Source organism: Microtus oregoni, unplaced genomic scaffold, assembly GCF_018167655.1.
Source record: "Microtus oregoni isolate MIOR12 unplaced genomic scaffold, Mior012 000026F_ref0000081, whole genome shotgun sequence".
Lineage (NCBI taxonomy): Eukaryota > Metazoa > Chordata > Mammalia > Rodentia > Cricetidae > Microtus > Microtus oregoni.
In genome coordinates, this window is record NW_024543085.1 from 8,057,511 (window position 1) to 8,077,429 (window position 19,919).

At 34.9% G+C, this 19,919-nt stretch overlaps 1 pseudogene; it reads left to right on the top strand.

The window, feature by feature from the left end:
* Nucleotides 1-19,144, top strand: part of LOC121463257 — a 99,102-nt pseudogene extending 79,958 nt beyond the window's left edge.
* Nucleotides 19,145-19,919: the final 775 nt, after the last annotated feature.

Sequence of the window (19,919 nt, forward strand, 5' to 3'; positions counted from 1 at the left end):
TAACTTTTTATTTTTGAAATATGCAGCAAATGGGTGGGTTTTGATGCACACACAAACACACCACACAGAGATAAGTATATGCATATATGTATACCTCGACTTTTATGTAGGAATGCAATATTTGAAAATATTAAAGATATATAGGAAGCTTAAAGACTCTTTTTCAACTGTCTCATTAAAGATAAACTATCTACCTTACATGCAAAGGGGGATAAACACTCTGAAGCACGCAGTCAGCTTGTAAATTCCTAGTGATGGAGCTCCCTAGAAAACCTAGTTCTCAAAATTTACTTCAGTTATTCCACTGACAAGAACAATATCAGCCACCTCCATCTCTGAGGATAGAACCATTACTTTTCCTCAGAAACCAGTTTATCTCTTTTAAAAATCCAATCTCTCTTCATTACTGACACCTGAACATGTTGTCTATTTAGCCAATTTTCTAGGCCAAGAAAAACAACAGTTCCCTAGTGCACTCTAAATCTCCGGACCCCAGAAGATTATATCAAATAGATGAGGTCTAGAATTGAGGCTTTCCAGGGAGTAGTAAGAGCCATTTTGCCTAGAAGGTGTCTCGGCTTTTAAAACTAAGTGATGTGAACTTCCTTGGAATGCTTTGTTACTGAAGATTAGGTAAGATCCATTCTCTCTAAAGGTTGATGATTGCTTTTATTTGGGGAGGAGATCATAATTCAAGCTTGACAATGTATTACTATTATTACTTTCAATGAGAAAGTGAAGCTTTAAAAACTGAACATTCTATTTTCATTGCCCTAGGATAAGTAATGGAGGTGATTACAGAATGCCAACTTTAGTAAACATTTTCACCAAAGAAGACCTAGAAAGACAGCTGACAGGTAAATGTTGACCTTCAGTGGTATTTTTATTCTTTGCCTCAAATGATTAGTGCCTTTAGCTATGTTTTTCTTTTCATATATAAGTCCTCTTACGCATCCCATGAGTTTATTGCAACACCACAACCCCAGCTGATTCTTGAAGACATTTTAGAAATTGACTTTTAGGTAAATCCTTTCTTGTTCTGAGAGTTGAAATGCTTTTTATTTGTACAAACTTCCCTAGAATTTATATTCTATTTCTAATTTTAAATGTTAAAATGATATATTATCCCACTAATATAATATATGTCACACTATCAAGCAGAAACTGTAAATGTTTCATGATGAAAACAGTTAAAAATAAAAGAAAAAATAATTCAAAACATTTTATATATGAACACTAAAGTTATTTTTATTTTCATTAATAACTTTGCAAAATAAAAATAAACTTCAAATACATACAGTATCCTGCAAATATGAGTTATTTCGTATTATGAATACAGGTTAATATTATTCATTTTTATCCTATAGGATTGGGATTCCTCTCTGTATGCTGTGAATATGTTTTCTTGCCATTGGTTAATAAAGAAGCTGCTGTGGCCTATGGCAGGGCAGAATAGAACCAGGTGGGAAATCTGAACAAAGATGAGAGTAGGCAGAGTCAAAGAGATGTCATGTAGCTGCCAAAGGAGAAAGATGCTTCAAACCTTACTGGTAGGCCACAGCCTCGTGGTGATACATAGATAAATAAAAATGAGTTCATTTCTCATTAGAGCTAGCTAGGCATATGCCTGAGTCATTGGCCTAACATTGTTGTAATTCGTATAGTTTCTGTGTTATGAATTGGGTCTGCACAGCCAGAAAGCAAAGCAGGGTCTCCACCTACACTTATATATCCCGAGATACTAAATAGTTCAAAGATAAATTAATAAGCTTTATATAGAGTTTGCAAATGTCTTCAGGACATATACTAATATGTAGTGAAGATAGTCTAAACTTCATTTTTTTATCTAAACAGATTTTAAACTATTTTTCTTATATTTTAAAAAAATTATTATATGAGCTTGTAGCAGGAAAAAGTACATTCTCACCAAGCCATGGTGATAATAATTAGAATAATTAATGTAAAATATGTTTGAATTTTTTTATTTAGATATTCTAACCGAATTTTGTTACATATAACACTGTTTTAAAGCTGTTTGCAATTCAGTTAGTTAACACATAAAAGTTAGATGAATTGTCAGAACATAAGCTTTAGAACTAAATACATTTCATAATATTATATATAAATATATTTATATATTGTATTTATTGTGCCTTGAGATTCACCTTCTGGCTCTCCTTGCTGGCTCATGTTAGACAGTTTGCTTCAGTTTCTGTAGGTTTCAGATTCTTTGTTGGAAAAACAGATATTTTGTTTATATAATATTTTAATATCTTCCATGTTTTGTGTCATTTTCCATTTTTCTTTGTAGCATGTGAATTGCTACTCCACAGGTTTCTTGGAAGCCATGGTATCCTGAAAGCATTTCTTTAGGATGTTTCCTCTGATTGTGTCCTCAAAAAAAAAAAAAAAAAAAAAACAAAAAAACCATCTTTACTTTAGTCCTGCACCTAATAATATCCTAAAGGGAACATGTGTGCATGAACAAATCACAGTCAGATGCTAGGACATTCTACCTCGATAAAGTAACACAAAGCATTATTCATGCTCACTGTCCTTATTGATCACAGCAAAGAGGCTGGAGAAAATCACGGAGCTGAGAACTGTGATATAAACTAGTCTCTAATTTCTACAACCTAAACACAATAATGCTTTAGGTTTCTGAACATTTTTTCAAACCTGTTTCTAATTAAATAATTTTGATTTGCTAAATATTGCTTATAATTCCAAATAGCTCTTCCATAGTCAAATTCAAAATTAAATAATCTACCTTTAATTTTTGCAAGCAAAAGCTGCAATGTACATAATTTAGCAATAGTAATTGATATAACTTTTTTGAATAATGAAGTTCTTTTTATTTATTGAAAAAAAAGTTTCTTCATGAAAATATATTTGATCAGAGGGACTGGCTCAGCATGGCACTCTGATTTCATCACACATAGTTCCCTGAAGTAACACAGGCCCTAGACATCAAGACAAACCCCAGCTACAACCACAGACCCTAACATAGCCCTTGGCAGCAACTTGGCCCAGACAAAAATTCTGGCTCCAACTTGTAGGACCGGCGCTCAGATCAGGATGGCTCTGGCAGGAACATGGCTCCCGGACACCAACAAAGCCACAATCCAACACCAGGTTTCTGTGTGACCTTTGGTGCCAACAAGTACCTCAGACTTCAACACAGAAACACAGACACGAGGACCCAGACCTAATTCTGAGCAGCAGCCAGATCTGGATGTCACCATTGCCCCAGAGGGCAGTGCATGGCCCTCGGACACTAACATGACCCCAGACCTCAGGAGTCCACATGGCTTTCAGGGATAACTGGAAACTCAAACACCAACACAGACGCTGGCTACAGTAGGGCTACAAACCCAAACATGACCCTCAGCTGAAGCATTGAATGTCACCATGGCATGAAACAGTACAGGACACTCAAAACTGTATGGCCCCAGCTCCAGCATGGCCCTCAGAGACCGTCACAGACTCGGGTGGCTGGCAGTGGAGGAGTGCTCCTCTTACTTTGCATCCTCTCCAGCATGAACTGCCATTGGTGTTTCGGATCTTTGTCATTATGACTGGTCTAAAATGGTATCTCAGAGTTATTTTGATTTACATATCCCTGGTGGCTAAGGATGCTGGGCAAATCCTTAAGTGTCGTTCAGTCATTTGCCATCCTTCTGTTGAGAATTCTCTGTTTAGTTATGTACCCCATGTTTATGGGATTATTTGGTAATTGATGTCTAGTTTCTTAAGTCTTTTACATATTTTGGAGATCAGTCCTCTGCCGATGTGCTAAGGATCTGTTCCCATTCAGTAGGCTACTCTTTGTCTTGTTGACTCTGTCCTTTGCTTTACAGAAGCTTCTCAATTTCAGCAGGTCCCATTTATTAACTGTTGTTCTCAGTGTCTGTGCTACTGGTATTATATTTAGCAAGTGGTCTCCTGTGCACCTGCTTTCAAGGCTACTTCTCGCTTTTACTTTTCAGTGAGGTTCAGTGTAGCTGATTTTATGTTGAGATCTCTGATCCATTTGTACTTACTCTTGTGCATGGGGATAGATATGGATCTATTTGCATTCTTTCACATGTTAACATCCATTTAAGCCAGCAGTATTTGTTGAAGAAGCCTTCTTTATTTAAAATTTTTTATCACTGAATTTTTTTACATGTGTCAACACTCTAATAAGGACGTGCTATGCATTTTGCTCTAGGAAGGTAAATGAAGAAAAGACAGGGTAGTTATCTGGAACTTCTTAGTTCTTGCCTTTAGGTGGTGTTCACTAAGAGTTTCTAAATGCACTTAAAAATTAAATATATATTTCCTTATGAGGACATCTGAAGAAAGGACAGCTTTCTAAAATATATCATCCTTTTAATGTTTAAATGGATGGATCTAGAAGGAAACATATTGATTGAGGTAACTCACACCCAGAAAGACAAATATACTATGTAATCATTCAGAAGTGGCTTTTACATATAAAGCAAAGGAAAACAAGACCACAAGTCACTACCCCAGAGAAACTAGACAACAAAGAGGATCCTAAGACATATCTATAAGGATCTACATAGGAAGGTGAAAAAGAAAGGTTCTTCTGAGTAATTTCGGTACATAGAGGTCACTGGAGAGGGTAGATGGGAGAGAAGGAAGGAGGAAAGGGAATGGATAGTGTAGCTCAATAAAAACAATTTAAAGAAGAAAACAAAGAGAGAAGAGCCCATCAAAATCTAAAATTACAATATATAGGAGGCTATATGGGAAAATCTATTCCTTATTTAACAAAAATAGCAAAATATGTTTTCTTTATATAAAAAAATATGCTGTGTAGAAAACTGTGAATTTGAAAAGACATAGATACAAAAACCTAAAGATAATCCAAGTTGTTATTTTTGTGTGACTATTTGAATATGTTGAGAAATTCTTGAGATTTAGGAATATAGACATAAGTGATTTGCTGTGAGGAATCTAGGAATAAACAAAACAAGTAGTTGTGAGCACAGAAGGTTAAATAAATGAAATAAAATTGATTTATATCGTTAGACAAGCAATACACAAAGATTTATCTTATTTTTTTTTTTTTGACTTTTCGAGACAGGGTTTCTCCGTAGCTTTTGGTTCCTGTCCTGGAACTAATTTATCTTATTTTTAACAAACATTTGTGTATTTAAAATAGTAATAATAACATACAGAGAGCAAAACTACGTATCTTTATTTATGATGTTAAACATTTAGCTTAAATTTTGAAATAACTTAAAATCTATTTATATGTAATATAAATAATATTCACATGCATCCTGTATATTTGGCATATGCATATTTGCATTGTATATACAATGGCAGTCTACATTCTTTTTGGTTTTATGAAAAGAATTATATTTTAAAACAATGAAGAATCTGAGTATGGATTGGAACATTAGTTAGTTAATAGTAACAATCACTCTCTAAACCATGAGTGCAGAGGTGAAGGAATAAACGTTGGAGGCAGATTAATTGACTAAACATTGTGTCCTGTAGTATTCACATGGTAGATGTGAATACTCAGAAAACACATTTGATTTTTCCTAATTTCACCCTTTCCTCATATAATTCCTGATGATAAAATTACACACATCATTCAACACCTGGCACATAATCAATACAAAGTAGTTATTATTGGTATTCATTGTTTGGGAGTTAGGATTTTTCTGAAAGAGAGAAAAAATGTCATTTGTTACAAATTGATTTCAAAAAATAAGTTTCAACTCTTAGGAGATAAGTTATAGAGACTGCCGAGGAAGCTCAGTAGGGAATAGTGGCTGACTCAGTCACCTGACCTGAATCTATTTCTCAGGAATCACACTGTAGAAAGAAAGAGGTGATTTTTCCAAATAGTCTTCTAACCTACACCCACGTGCCTACCACATACACATGGTCACATAAAATAAATAAGTATCATGAAAAGTAAACAATTTCTATTTTAAATCATCTGAGCTTATTTCATCTCAAAGCCACTGATAGGAAAAATTGATTAACTCACATGGTGTATGAGTCAAATGGGCTGGCAGATTCATTATTCACCCCTGGAAACTGCATTCAAATGCTCCGTTCAGTTGTGAGTAAAAATGGTTGTAATGATTTGCCTGGTTAATTGCCACATTATCACAATGCTTCCATGCAAGTTACTATAATTCATTATGATTGCCAGGCTGTCAATCTATGTTCAAAATTAAGCCAGGATCCAAATTATCACATTGCTTTAAAATTCTTCTGGATACACCATAGATGTGTGCATATATTCTACTGCCAATATCATCATATTCCAAAAACGTCTCATTCCTGGCCATATTACAGAGCTGCTACTTTCAAAATCGCTTAAAAGTGAGAAAGAACGGCTATAAGTTTTAAAGAAACATGCCTAGGACTAAACCCATTAATTTCAGTTTGATTGATCATGGGTTGAACCAAAGCATTGATATTTAAAGAATAAAATAAATGAATTCTCAGCAGATATTCTTTGGTGACAAAGTTTGATGTTTTGTCATAAGCTACTGAATTAATAGTTCAGATAACGTCTGTGAACTAGAGAAGTGAAGAACTGGGAGTTGCAGGAGAGAACATTTGAACAGAACTTGTTTTGACAACGTCCACAAGGGAATTAAAGTATATTCCTTAATATAATTTTCCCAGAAAAAAACACAAATTTTCTACTTTAGCTCTAATTTGTAACACTACTTGATGCCAATGAATTATAAATTTAGTAGCATTCATAGAAAACAGAGAAGAAATTGAGGGAGGTAATATTCAGATAGCTTATAAGTTATCTAAAGCTTAAACAGAGAAACTCAAAGCAATTTCACTAAAATCATAGGCAAGACAAGAATATTTACTTTCTTGCTATCTATTCACTATAGTAGAAATCATAGCTAGAATGTTATAAATATTTCAGGTTTTATTAAAGTGCTGGGATTCTGTAAAATTGAAATTGGGTTTAAACTTAGAACAACCTATACCTAATATTTTTTATTTAAAAATGTGATGATACATATAAAAATTATAAAAATATTTTGGTCTTCATGAACATCAAGCATGTTTAATTATCAGATTATCTACCTATAATTTTATTCCATTACAAGCAGCTCTATATTGTATTTATTTACCTCAAGTATTTTAAAGTTTACAAGATAGCAACTTTATTCATGTAAAAAATACTTCCATATTTGATAAGTCAGATAAGATTTAATTAGGCTTTTCGTCATTGGTAATTTCTCCTATTTCCACATCATTTTCTCTTCCAAATGTTTTTTAAAACAACTTTCATTTGACACAAATATCAATTTATAAAAATGTTAATATAGTTCATAATTTTCACATAATTCCTTATTAATATATGCTACATTTTACTTCAGTTGAGTAAGGACTACCCATGAAAACCATTTAAGTTCTTGTAGTTGAAGAATATATACATCTCCAAGTATTTTTATACAGAAACGTAATTACGCAACACTGAGTTACAACTTGTTCTGTAACAACAGTAACAACCATTTGTAAAATCATTGTGCCATAAAACTTGGTGCAACATTGACCAATGGAAAGTCTAGTTAACTCCCCTCTCCATCACGAATATCCATCATTATTGAGGTGCTGGTGTGTTGGGCTGTTTCTTTCAGTTAAATGATCTGTCTCTGTGATGCACACCCACCATCAGCACACAGCTACCATTGATACACACACAACACAGATACACACTCACCACTGGGACACACCCACCAACAATACAAACCTATCACCAGTACACACCTACCACCAATACAGCAACCACCAGAGTAATTCATAATGTGTAGTTGTGGTGTGTTGGGGCTGTTTCAAACAGCTTTAGTTTTGGGTAAGTAAGTTGGCTACCTTCATCTTGTATATTTATCGCAAACATTGTACATTTGTTACAAAATAGCTTTGACCCACACTGGAGCACTGGACTGAGCTCCCAAGGTCCCGATGAGGAGGGAGAACATGAGCAAAGAAGTCGGGACCACGAGGGGAGCACCCACCCACAGAGACAGTGGAGCTGATCTATTGGGAGCTCACCAAGGCCAGATGAACTGTGACTGAAAAAGCATGGGATAAAACTGGACTCTCTGAGCATGGCGAACAATGAGGGCTGATGAGAACCCAAGGACAATGGCACGGGGTTTTGAACCTACGTAATGTGCTGGCTTTGTGGGAGCCTAGCCAGTTTGGATGTTCACCTTCCTAGAAATGCACGGAGGGGGGAGGACCTAGGACTTACCACAGGGCAGGGAAATCTGACTGCTCTTTGGGCTGGAGAGGGAGGGGGAGAGGAGTGGGGGGAGGGGGAGAAGGGTGGGAGGAGGGGGAGGGAAATGGGAGGCTGGGAGGAGGAGGAAATTTGTTTTTTTTTTTTCAATTAAAAAAAAATAGCTTTGAATGAGCAGTTTCCCCAAAGATGTCTGTTCTATCAAATGACAATATCAGAAATCAGAGGACTCTCCTATGCTTATACTGGTAGAGTTCTGAAAGTTTTAGACTCTTGGTTGACAAAAAAGGGAATGTATTTGTGCGAACCTACTGCATGTATACCACATATCCATAATATCATTTGTTTCATTCTCTAATCCTTTTATTATATAACATAACTTGCATTATATCTAACGATACCTCACAGAATTTCATTTGCTGAATAGGTACGTAATGATATGGTAAGCATTAATATTTAGATTTTAAATTATAAATTCTAAAAACTGAAAAATTTGTATTGCAAGGATAGGTCTAATTCAACTAGTAAAACAGAAAAATCTTGTAACAATAAGAAAATTTTACCCAAAGTATTATCAATAGCTCTTGGCTTTATTTCCAATCTAATTATTGATATAGTTGCAAAAGTCATACTTAATTCCTGTATTATAAGTCATATAAATATATATGTACATGGGGATATCTATTTTAATTAATTTTATATAATGATATAAATTAGAATAAAATAACTTATATGATTTATAGTAGCTGAGACATGCATTAAATATAAAAAATCTATTAGTACTGAAAGATAATTAGTAGTGGTATCTAATGTATATAATTCTCAAATTTCCTATGTATACCTAATGAGATGAGGTAATCAATTTTAGTATTCAACTGACATAGCTGCCTGCCTGAGTCAATGATGATCATGTTTCTAAAACAAAACAATCAATCATTCTCCAAAATTCATTGGATTGTACTTACTGAGTTATTTCATATGAAAATACTTTGCACTACATTATTAGTTGAATTTCTGTGAAAAAAAACTCAAACTCAAAGGTCAAAATGTAACTTTTTAAAAAATGTTCAAACAGTTTAGCCTTGAGCTCAGTCAAACTAATACCAATGTAAAATGACTTTTCTGTATCTTTCTTTCTTAATAGCCTGTTATATAAACCTTAGGGAGCAAGTAATTTTTCATAATGATAGTAATTGTAATAAAGTTTAAAGTGGCTGAAATCCAAGGCCATATCAAATTTTTATATCTAAGAAATAAAAAGATAAAGAAGGAAGGAGACAGAGAAAGAAGGAAGAAGTAAAGAAAAAATGTGTGAGCTACTGGTGTGGATTTCCTCTCTTTATGATGTGAATATGTTTTACAATGATTGATTGATAAAAGAATATGCTTCAGCCTATAGCAGGACAGAATATAGTCAGGCTAGAGGGATATAGCAAGAGAGTGTGCCAAATCAGGGAGAAGTCTTGTATCTACCATAGGAGACAGATGCTAGACACAACCATACCAGCAGGCCACAACCATGTGGTGATACACAGATTAATAGAAATGGGTTAACTTAAGATGTAAGAGCTAGCTACGAGTACACTAGAGTCATTGGTCAAGCAGTGTTCCAATTAACATAGTTTCAGTGTAATTATTTCAGGTCTGGGTGGATGGGAATGAACAAACAGCCTCAGTCTACAGACTGGCACACAAATGTGTGCCGACTAAATCCACACAAAACCTCACAGAGCTTGGAAAGAGATTCTAGCCACAAAAAAAAAAAAAAAAAAAAAGTTTTAGCCTAATTTTTTTTCAGATGGGCTCTGCTTGCTGGTGGTAAGCATGAGCATGTGGTTCCTTTTATAGAAGGCTCACTGACTCAGCATGAGAAATGGCAGCTTCTTGGTTCATGCTAGTTGCACAAACAGTTCAGACTCTTTTAAGAGGCCAAGCACTTAAATGGGGTTTATGATCAGAGAACTACAATAGTTTAATAGCAACACAAACCCACTGCTACCTGTGCCTAGATCTGGAGTGGAGAGAATGGCTCTTAGAGGCAATAAACATGCCACTACCATTTTGGACTGAGTAGAACCAACATGCAGGACCACGGAATTTGGCCTAACTATGCCCGTTTACCAGTTTAAAGTGTTCCTGGTCAGAAAATTATTATAGATAAACAATAAAGACAGATTCAGATAAAAAAGACCTCTGAGTGGGTCACAGTGTTGGATAAATATACATAGGCTTTGGAGAGAGAAGAAAGAATATAAAGAGTCAATAAAAGGAAGTAAATAGTTTTAAAAAATTAAACAAAATCTTTAAAGAGACAGAGTACAGACAGTCCTAGATTAATGAAGTAAAGAAAAATGTAAAGATGAAATATACAAAGAGAGTATGGATTATGTATATTACTGTGTTGTTTTTGACAGAAAAAGAGCTAAGTACAGAGAGATATTTCATTGCACAGGTTGCTAAACTAAACCAACATATGTATTTTCAACATGTCTTGACTTCAAAATTTCGGTCTAAGGATATGTTACTTTGGAAAAGAGGGTCTGCTTTTATTTCCACAGAGGATAAGAACCTGTGAATACTTTCCAGACTAATGTCATTCAAGGAACAAGACCCCCTGAAAGATCTCCATGAACCCCAAAACTACTTCACCATACAAAAAGCAGGAGGCAGTTTGGAGAAAACTATTCCCAAATACCCAAGTATTGTTTATAAATGTTTGTTTACATTTAAAGGGGCATATGCTATAGAGATGAATACTTTGCGCTGGAATGGATCTTGGTTTATTGATACAAATTTCAGGTCAATTTTGTTATATGTATATTTTTGCTCTTGATTAAGGTGTTGTGTTTGTGCAATTCATTCAAAAATATAACGTATAATTAAGAAATTTATGTTAATAGATAACTATCTATAATAGTTAAGCTTGTACTCATGTTAGCTAGGCTTTCTAGATATATAGAGATATATTTCAGTTAGATAGATCTTCAAATCTTTCAAAGCCTAACAGAATATGACATTTAAAATGTTTTAAGTGTTTAGGACTTTTCATGACAATGAGACACATCTTTTCCTAGCAGCACCAATGTACTTCAAGAGAATAATGGACATCAAAGATGCTCCTTATGGAGTTTTTTAGCCTTTTGGGTAAGAAACTGCTCTTTCCTGGGCAGGTTGATAGTATTTTCCATGAACTGGACATGGAGGACTCACAGAAAAAATGACTTGCCTAAAGATGACACAGTCCTTTAGGGTTCCTGCTTCATGAAAGAGTCTACCAGACATTCTGCAAGACACAGCAGAGACTGACTGACAAACTACCAATATAGGTGGAACTATCCTTCAAATTTCCTGCTTCATGGTAAAGTTTGCCACATACTATGGGCCTATAAGCTGAAAAGATGGATGCTCCAATGATACAAACTTTTAGTGACTGTCCAGACAGCAAGATATCTATGCAAATTCTAATGTTTTGGAAGTTGCTTACAATGCACTTCCGATTTATTTAGGTAATATTATATCCTTCTGAAGTCTTTGATGGAGTTGAAGAAAGGTAGTTATAATTATAAAAGATGTTAGATATAAAACTTTAGATTCACAAAAATAGAATAAATGATAGAGTATTTTCCTTATTTGCCAAATGTAAATGGGCTAAATATTATAACTGTAATTCTTGGTTGATAATTGTTTTGTTGTATGTAATCTTGCTATGTTAAAATTAGAACCTTCCCTTTTATTTACACAGAAAAGAAGAGATGATGTGGGATTCCCCTCTGCATGCTATGAATATGTTTTACAACCACTGGTTAATAAAAGAATCTGCTTTGGCCTATAGCATGGCAGAATATAGTCAGGCTGGAAGAGATATAGCAAAATAGGTGGAGTCAGGGATAAATCATGTAACTTCCTGTTAAAGGAGCTGTGGGTCATGTTCCTGCCACCCAGCTCCTGGCCGCTTGGCTAGCTTATGCCCCAAAATAACGACACACAAATTGTATTCATTTAAACACTGCCTGGCCCATTTGCTCTAGCTTCTTACTGGCTAATTCTTACATCTTGATTTCCCATTTCTATTTATGTGTGTAGCACCCCAAGGTGAGCTTACCAGGAAGACTCTAGCCTACGTCCATCCTGGGTTGGAGCTTCATTGCGTCTGCCCTGGAGAAGAGCGGCATCACATCTGAGCTCACTTCCTTCTTCCCAGCATTCTGTTTTGTTTACTCCACCCACCTAAGGGCTGGCCTATCAAATGGGCCAAGGCAGTTTCTTTATTAGCCAATGACCTTCCTCCATCAACCTCCACAGGAGACAGATGCTAGATGCTGTATGGAAATATGCCAGTAGGCCACAACCACATGGTATTACACAGATTAATAGACATGAGTTATTTTAAGATATAAGAGGTAGACAAAAAGAAACATGAGCTAATAAGCCAAGCAGTGTTGTAATAATACAGTTTCTGTGTAATTAAGTCTGGTCTCAACAACCAGGAAACAAACGAACAGCCTCAGACAACAAGCTGCAACCCTCTAAACATAGAATGAGTGTGAAGTATATCAACTTTAAGACTGTCAATATGATATTTGCATCCTAGCAGTTTTTCTTTAGTGTGACAACTACATTTTAATGTATGATACGATATGTTAGTTCAGAAATTAGATCATATCTAATTGTTAGTTTCCTTTCTAACATTCAAACAAATCTTTACAGAAGGAAAATGGGGGAACTCAGTGATCCATACTGTATTGCACCCCACCATTCGGAAGCATTTGATAAAATTAACCCTGGTAGAATACCTTGTCTCTTTGCTTTAGGTCTCAAAAAAATCATATTAATTCTTTTGTGTTTTGGTGATTTGAGACAGGATTTCTCTGTAAAGGCTGGCCTGGTCTACAGAGTGAAGTGGGGAAAAGCCAGGGCTAAACAGAGATATCAACTAATTTTTAAATCTATAGAGTTCAGCATAATACATGTAGGATTAATTTTCTTTTCTGCACACTGACATGGTTGCCAAATCAGTGAACTTTTGTCACACCAAATTCTGCTATTTAAATTCCCTTAATTTCAAAGGAAATTTTCTTTTTCCCAAATCTTTTTAATATATATGTATATAATTTATATATACACACATATCTTTATATATAATTTTATACAGAACTATATCTTTATACATATTTAAATATATTTCAATATTGCTGACAGAACTATCCTTAAATACCAACTGTGGTGTAATTGGCCTCCTAGCAATCTTCAGCTGCACTAGCCTTCTGCATCTATCTGAGTTGTTTCTCAAGGCCCTAGCTTAAGCTTCCCACATCACTTCTACTAACTACAGAGGGGACACCCATCTTAACAGGAGTCTTTCAACCATAAACTTTAATTGCACTTTAAACAGCCTCAAAATGGAATGTTTCCTTAATTAAGATACTGCTTTCTTCATCATAATTGAAATACATCAAAAAGTACCTTGTTAAGGCCCAAGATGTATTACATAGCCATTCTGTAGTGAAGCTGCAGGGCTTTGCTAATTGGAAAACAACAGATCAAATTTGAGAGGAAGTTATGGCAGGCAGATTCCAGTGATGAAGCAGTTTATTTAAATCAAGCAGTCAAGACAATTTGGAAAAGATGCCTAATCATCTTATTTGGTTAAACTGCAGTACAAGATAAAATTAAAATTATCAATGTATCATTGACCTTAAAAGTATACAGATCTATATTAGTATATAAAGAAAAAATTAATCCTTTAAATTTAATATTCCAAGTATAAGTACCTTTCAAGGAATCTATAAGGTTCTTGGACTAAAAGGATAGGCATTGAGATGCACATCAATGTTTAGCATTGAATTTTATATAAGGTACTATTTTAATATGTATTAAATAGTATTTTTAATATAGTCCCAAATTATAATTTGTTTTGTATTTTAGATTTCCAAATAGGAGTTGTCTTATTTTCATTGATTAAAATATATATTCTAATATCTAATTACACTGATATTCAGGATAAGGTGGTAGTGCTCACTACACATTTAGCAGAACAAACTTTCCCCTCTGTTCTTTCACACTCTGAAACTGCTCCTTACAAATTTTCCTTTCAAATGTTCCACTTCAGACACTTGTGTTAACCCAGACATTTTTATACTTTACAGGAAACATCTCTTATTTGTGCTACCAAACCTATTCTTGCTCTCTATACCCTCTCAAACTCAATGCTTTCCTTTTATTCATTGCCACAAAAGAAGCAGAAGTATCCTTCCCTTCAGAAAACCATTTCATCCTTACATCCCTCGCCACCTCCGTAAATCCTGATTCATACAGAGACGTTTTTCTTGTCGAGAGTTCACACCTACTGCCATAACTACAGGCCACAAAAACAAAAAGACCAAAGGAGGATCAGAAATGAAGGAACAAAATACCCATCCAACAAAGACAAATTCAGGCCTATAATTACCCCAAACCCAGACACCTAGACACCAATGTGAGAAGACAATCAAAAACAGGCAGGGTAATAATTCACCCCCAAATCCCAGGTATTCCACTACAATAAGCCTTGACTATTCCACAAACTAAAGCACAAGAATCTGGCCTTTAAGATCAACTTTATGAAGATAATAGAGATCCTTAAATAGGAGAATAAAATCCTTAAAAAAATAGAAGGGAAAAAAAGAAAACACTAGAATGAAAATCAATAAAATTGAAAAGAATGAATAAAACTTTTCCAGACCTTAAAAATAGAATCAATAACGAAAACAGAAACTTAGGGAATTCTGGAAATGGAAAATCTAGGTAAGAGAACAGGAATTTTCAAACATTACCAACAGAATACAAGTTGGAAGAAGAAATCACAGATGATGAAGATATGATAGAAATCATGTCAAAGAAAATGTTAAATCTAAAAAAAAATCTCACACAAAAAAATCCAGGAAACCTGGGATACCATAAAAAGACCAAATCTAAGAGTGATATGAATAGAAGGAGAATGCCAATTCAAAGGCCCAGAAAATATTTTTAAAATATTTTAAAAGAAAAATTTTCTAACCTAAAGAAAGACATGACTATAAAATCATACAGTACATCAAATAAATGTGGCCAGAAAGGAACGTCTCCTTGTCACATGGCAAATAATAATCAAAACACTAAACATGCATAACACTGAAAGAATACTAAAAGTGGCAATGGAACATATAAAGGCAGACCTATTATAACTACATCCTACTTCTCAATGGAGACTTTAAAAACCAGAAAGTCTTCCACAGATATCCTGTAAACTCTAAGAGACCACAGATGCCATTCCAGACTACTATTCCCAGCAAAACTTTCAATCACCATAAATGAAGAAAACAATATATTCCATGACAAAGTAAAATTTACACAATAACAAATCTACAAGTAAAATCCTATAAAAGGTACTAGAAGAGAAAAATCAAACCTAAAGAAGTAAAGTACACACATCACCAATAAAAATAGAGGAAATAATCTTATACCAGCAAAACAAAAAGAAGAAAAACATACACACACACGTACAGCAACAGCAATAACAAAAATCAAATAACAGTAATTAGCAAGCATTTGTCATTAATATTCTTCAATTTTAATGGACTCAAATTCCCCATAATAAAACATATGCTAACAGAATGGATGTGAAAACAGTATCTATACTTCTGCTGCATACAAGAAACACACCTCAACTTCAAAAAGTAGACATATCAGAGAAAATTGTTGGGGAAAGATTTTCCAAGCAAATGAACTCAAGAAGCAAGTTGGTGTAGCTATTTTAATGTCTAATAATATAGACTTCGAACCAAAATTAATAAAAAAAAGATAGAGAAGGATACTTCATATTCATCAAAGGAAAAATCATCAACCATGATAAAGTAGGCTTCATCCTAGAGATTCAGGGGTGGTTCAACATATGAAAATCTGTCAATGTAATCCACCATATAAACGAATTGAGAGAAAAAAAAAGTGGTTCTTTCATTAGATGAAGAAAAAGCCTTTGATGAAATCTAACACCCCTTCATGTAAAAGTGTTAGAAAGATTATGGATACAAGGGACATACCTAAACACAATAAAGGTAATTTTAATAACATCCAATAGCCAACTTAAAATAAAATGGAAAGAAACTGAAAGCAAGTTCCCCAAGACCAGAAACAAAACAATGCTTTCCACTCTTTCCGCACTTATTCAATATAGTACTTAAAGTTCTAGCTAGAGCAATATGATTACTAAAGGAGATCAAGGGGAAACAAATTAAAAATGAAGAAGTCAAAGTATTTCTATTCACAGATTATGTGATAATTAATATACACAAGCAAGTCCAAAAATTCTACCAAAGAATGCCTACAGTTGATAAATATCTTCAGTGTCATTAATATCCTTATTTAACTCAAATAAAACAGTATCCCTACTATATACAAATGACAAGTGGCTGAAAAAGAAATCATGGAAATAACACCCTGCCCAACAGCCACAAATAATATAAAATATTTTGGATTAACTCTAACCAAGCAAAATAAACACTTGTATGGCTATAACCTCAAGACTTTGAAAGAAGAAATTGGAGAAGATAGCATGCTCATGGAACAATAGGATTAACATGGTAAAAATGTCTACCTTACCAAAGGCAATCTACAGATTCAAGGCAATTCCCCATTAAAATTCCCACACAATTCTTCACAAACCTTGAAAGAAAAATTCTCAACTTCATATGGAAAAACAAAACACAAAATCAGAATAACTAAGATGATCCTACACAATAAAAGAACTTCCAGAGGTTTCACCATCCCTGATTTCATGCTACACTACAGAGCTTTAGTAATAAAAAAAAATGCAAGGCATTGACATAAAACAGAAAGGTTGATCAGTGGAATCAAATCAAGGACTTAGGCACAAATCCATACACCTATTAATACCTGATTTCTTTGTATAAAGAAACCAGAAATACACACTAGAACAAAAGAGCATTTTCAACAAATGGTGCTGATCTAACTGTATGTCTTTATGTAGAATAATATAAAAGATACATGCCTATCACATTGCAGAAAACTCAAGTCCAAGTAGATCAAAGACCTCAATGTTAAACAAGATATGCTTAACATAATAGAAAACAAAGTGGGGATTAGCCTTGAATGAATTGGCACAGGAGATAACTTGCTGTGCAGGACACTAATGATACAGGCAATAATATAAACAATTAATAAATGGAACTTCATGAGACTTAAAGGGTTCTGTGGCAAAAGACACCATCAAAAGGAAATAATATAAACCTACAAATAATCCCAGCACTCGGGAGGCAGAGGCAGGCGGATCTCTGTGAGTTCGAGACCAGCCTGGTCTACAAGAGCTAGTTCCAGGAGAGGCTCCAAAACCACAGAGAAACCCTGTCTCGAAAAACCAAAAAAAAAAAAAAATCTACAAAAAGAGAAAAGATTTTCACCAACTCCACATCTGAAAGAGGGCTAATATTCAAAATATATAATGAGGTCAAGGAAATACATATAACTAAATCAAATAATTCATATAAAAGTAGGGTACATATCTAAACAGAAATTTTTAACAAAGGAATCTTAAATGACTGAGAAACACTGAAAAATATGTTTAACATCCTTGGCCATAAGGGAAATCTAAATCAAAAGTACATAGGGATTTCATCTTACATCTGTCAAAATGGCTAAGATCAAAATCACAAGTGACAGCTCATCCTGCAAAGGATGCAGAGCAAAGGGAAAACTAAAGAATGAGCAAAAGTTATAAAAACCCTGTACACAGGACCTCACTGCCACATTTTGGAAAGCTATTGAGAAAGGGCAAGAACATACCTTTTCAGATCTTATCTTGAATAATCCCCAGCATCTCATTGTATCTGAAGACAATTCAAACATTGTACAAGAGGGTTATAGGTACAAATTCATGCATGTTACTGACAAATAGAATCAAGCTTCTGAGTGCTAAATGACACCAGAGATTCTGAAGAACCCTGAGTTTAGGTGTCTCGTACACCCAGATGATAACATGGACATACTGCAGAAGTGCACCCTCCACATTATTGGCCATTATCTGAATACTCCTGAAAGAGTGGGATGTGAAACACCCTAGCATTTTCCTTGTAACTTTGGGAATGTGGATGTCGTCATTGTGCTTTCTTCATACTTTTTGATTGAGAAAAATCCAAAGAATAAATAAGAACACCTGAAGATGTAATTTGTGAAAGAAGCAAAAACAAATCTGCAGAACTGAAAGAAAGGATTAGAAAATACTTAATGTATCACTACTATGGGCAACTTCTGAGAGCAGAAGTCACTTTTTCTCCTGTCATTGGAGAGCTGTGGTTCTTAGAGAAGAAAGCTGAAGCCTCTAATGCTGAACAATTTAGAAATATCCCCAAAGATCCTGTGACCACACTGGGAGCTTTCATGGGGCCTCTGAGTCCATCCAAGGCAAAAGATTTCCAAAAGCTCTGGAAAACGCCTCATTAAAAAAAAAGCAGGCTTCTTCCACAATATCACAAAATCTGACCAAAAACAAAGCATTGAATGACTAGGAAAGGAGTTAGATCATGAGCTGGGGTATCCGTGCATAGAATACTGAGAATTTCTGGGATGTTTTGTTGATCTGTCTTCCCAGGAAGGCTTTCAAAGACTAGAAGAATACCTTACCCAGCAGGCAATTATCAGAATGGCTCATCAAGAAATAGGAGAAAAGCCTGCCTTGAGGACAGAGCCTCCATTTGGGGTAGTGGGAAAAAGTACAGCAATGCTATCTCCGTGAATACATTTTTATATGGAGATGAAATTAAAAATCAGCAAAGTAGAGCTCAAAGTCAGAGTCAGCCCACAACCAATAAATTCCAAAACTTTGAATGTGAATCCCTTTCTTGGGACAGGTGGACCCTATAGAAGCCTCAGTTGGACTTGCTCCCATAACAACAGAAGTGGGCATTGTCATCCTCTAAACCACAGGACAACAGGTAGAAGGGGACTAGAGGCCACAGTGGGGAAGAGGCCCTTCCACTTTCTGTTTCTATTTTGACTCTAAAGTTTGATAAACTGATATAGCAGAGTCTAGAAAAAGCCTTCTTGAGACATCAAATAAAAATAAGATACTGGGGGCTGGAGAGATGGCTCAGTGGTTAAGAGCATTGCCTGCTCTTCCAAAGGTCCTGAGTTCAATTCCCAGCAACCACATGGTGGCCCACAACCATCTGTAATGAGATCTGGTTCCCTCTTCTGGCCTTCAGGCATACACCCAGATAGAATATTGTACACATAATAAATAAATAAATATTTTAAAAAATACTGGCTTCAAGAAAGGATGTAGTAGGGATTTACTCACTGATACCTTCTTATGGAATAGATTTGAAAATAACCAAGTCAAGACAAAAAGTGAAGTGTCACAGGCAATAGTTGAAATGTCGTTGGATCTCAACTGCCCCCAGGTGGGGGTTTAGGCTGTTCTGGAACCTGTGTTCTCCTCTGCCATGCGAGATTCCACCAAGAGGCTTTTTCTTTCTGTAGAGGAACCATCAAAACTAGATCAGGATGATTTAAAAGCTCTTTTTTTTATGCTAATATTAACCCTAGTCTGTACCTAACTATCCACAGATGGAAAAACTACATCCTGTGCTACCTTCCCTCAGACAGAATTGGCCAAGTCCTGCACTGAAAGGGAAGT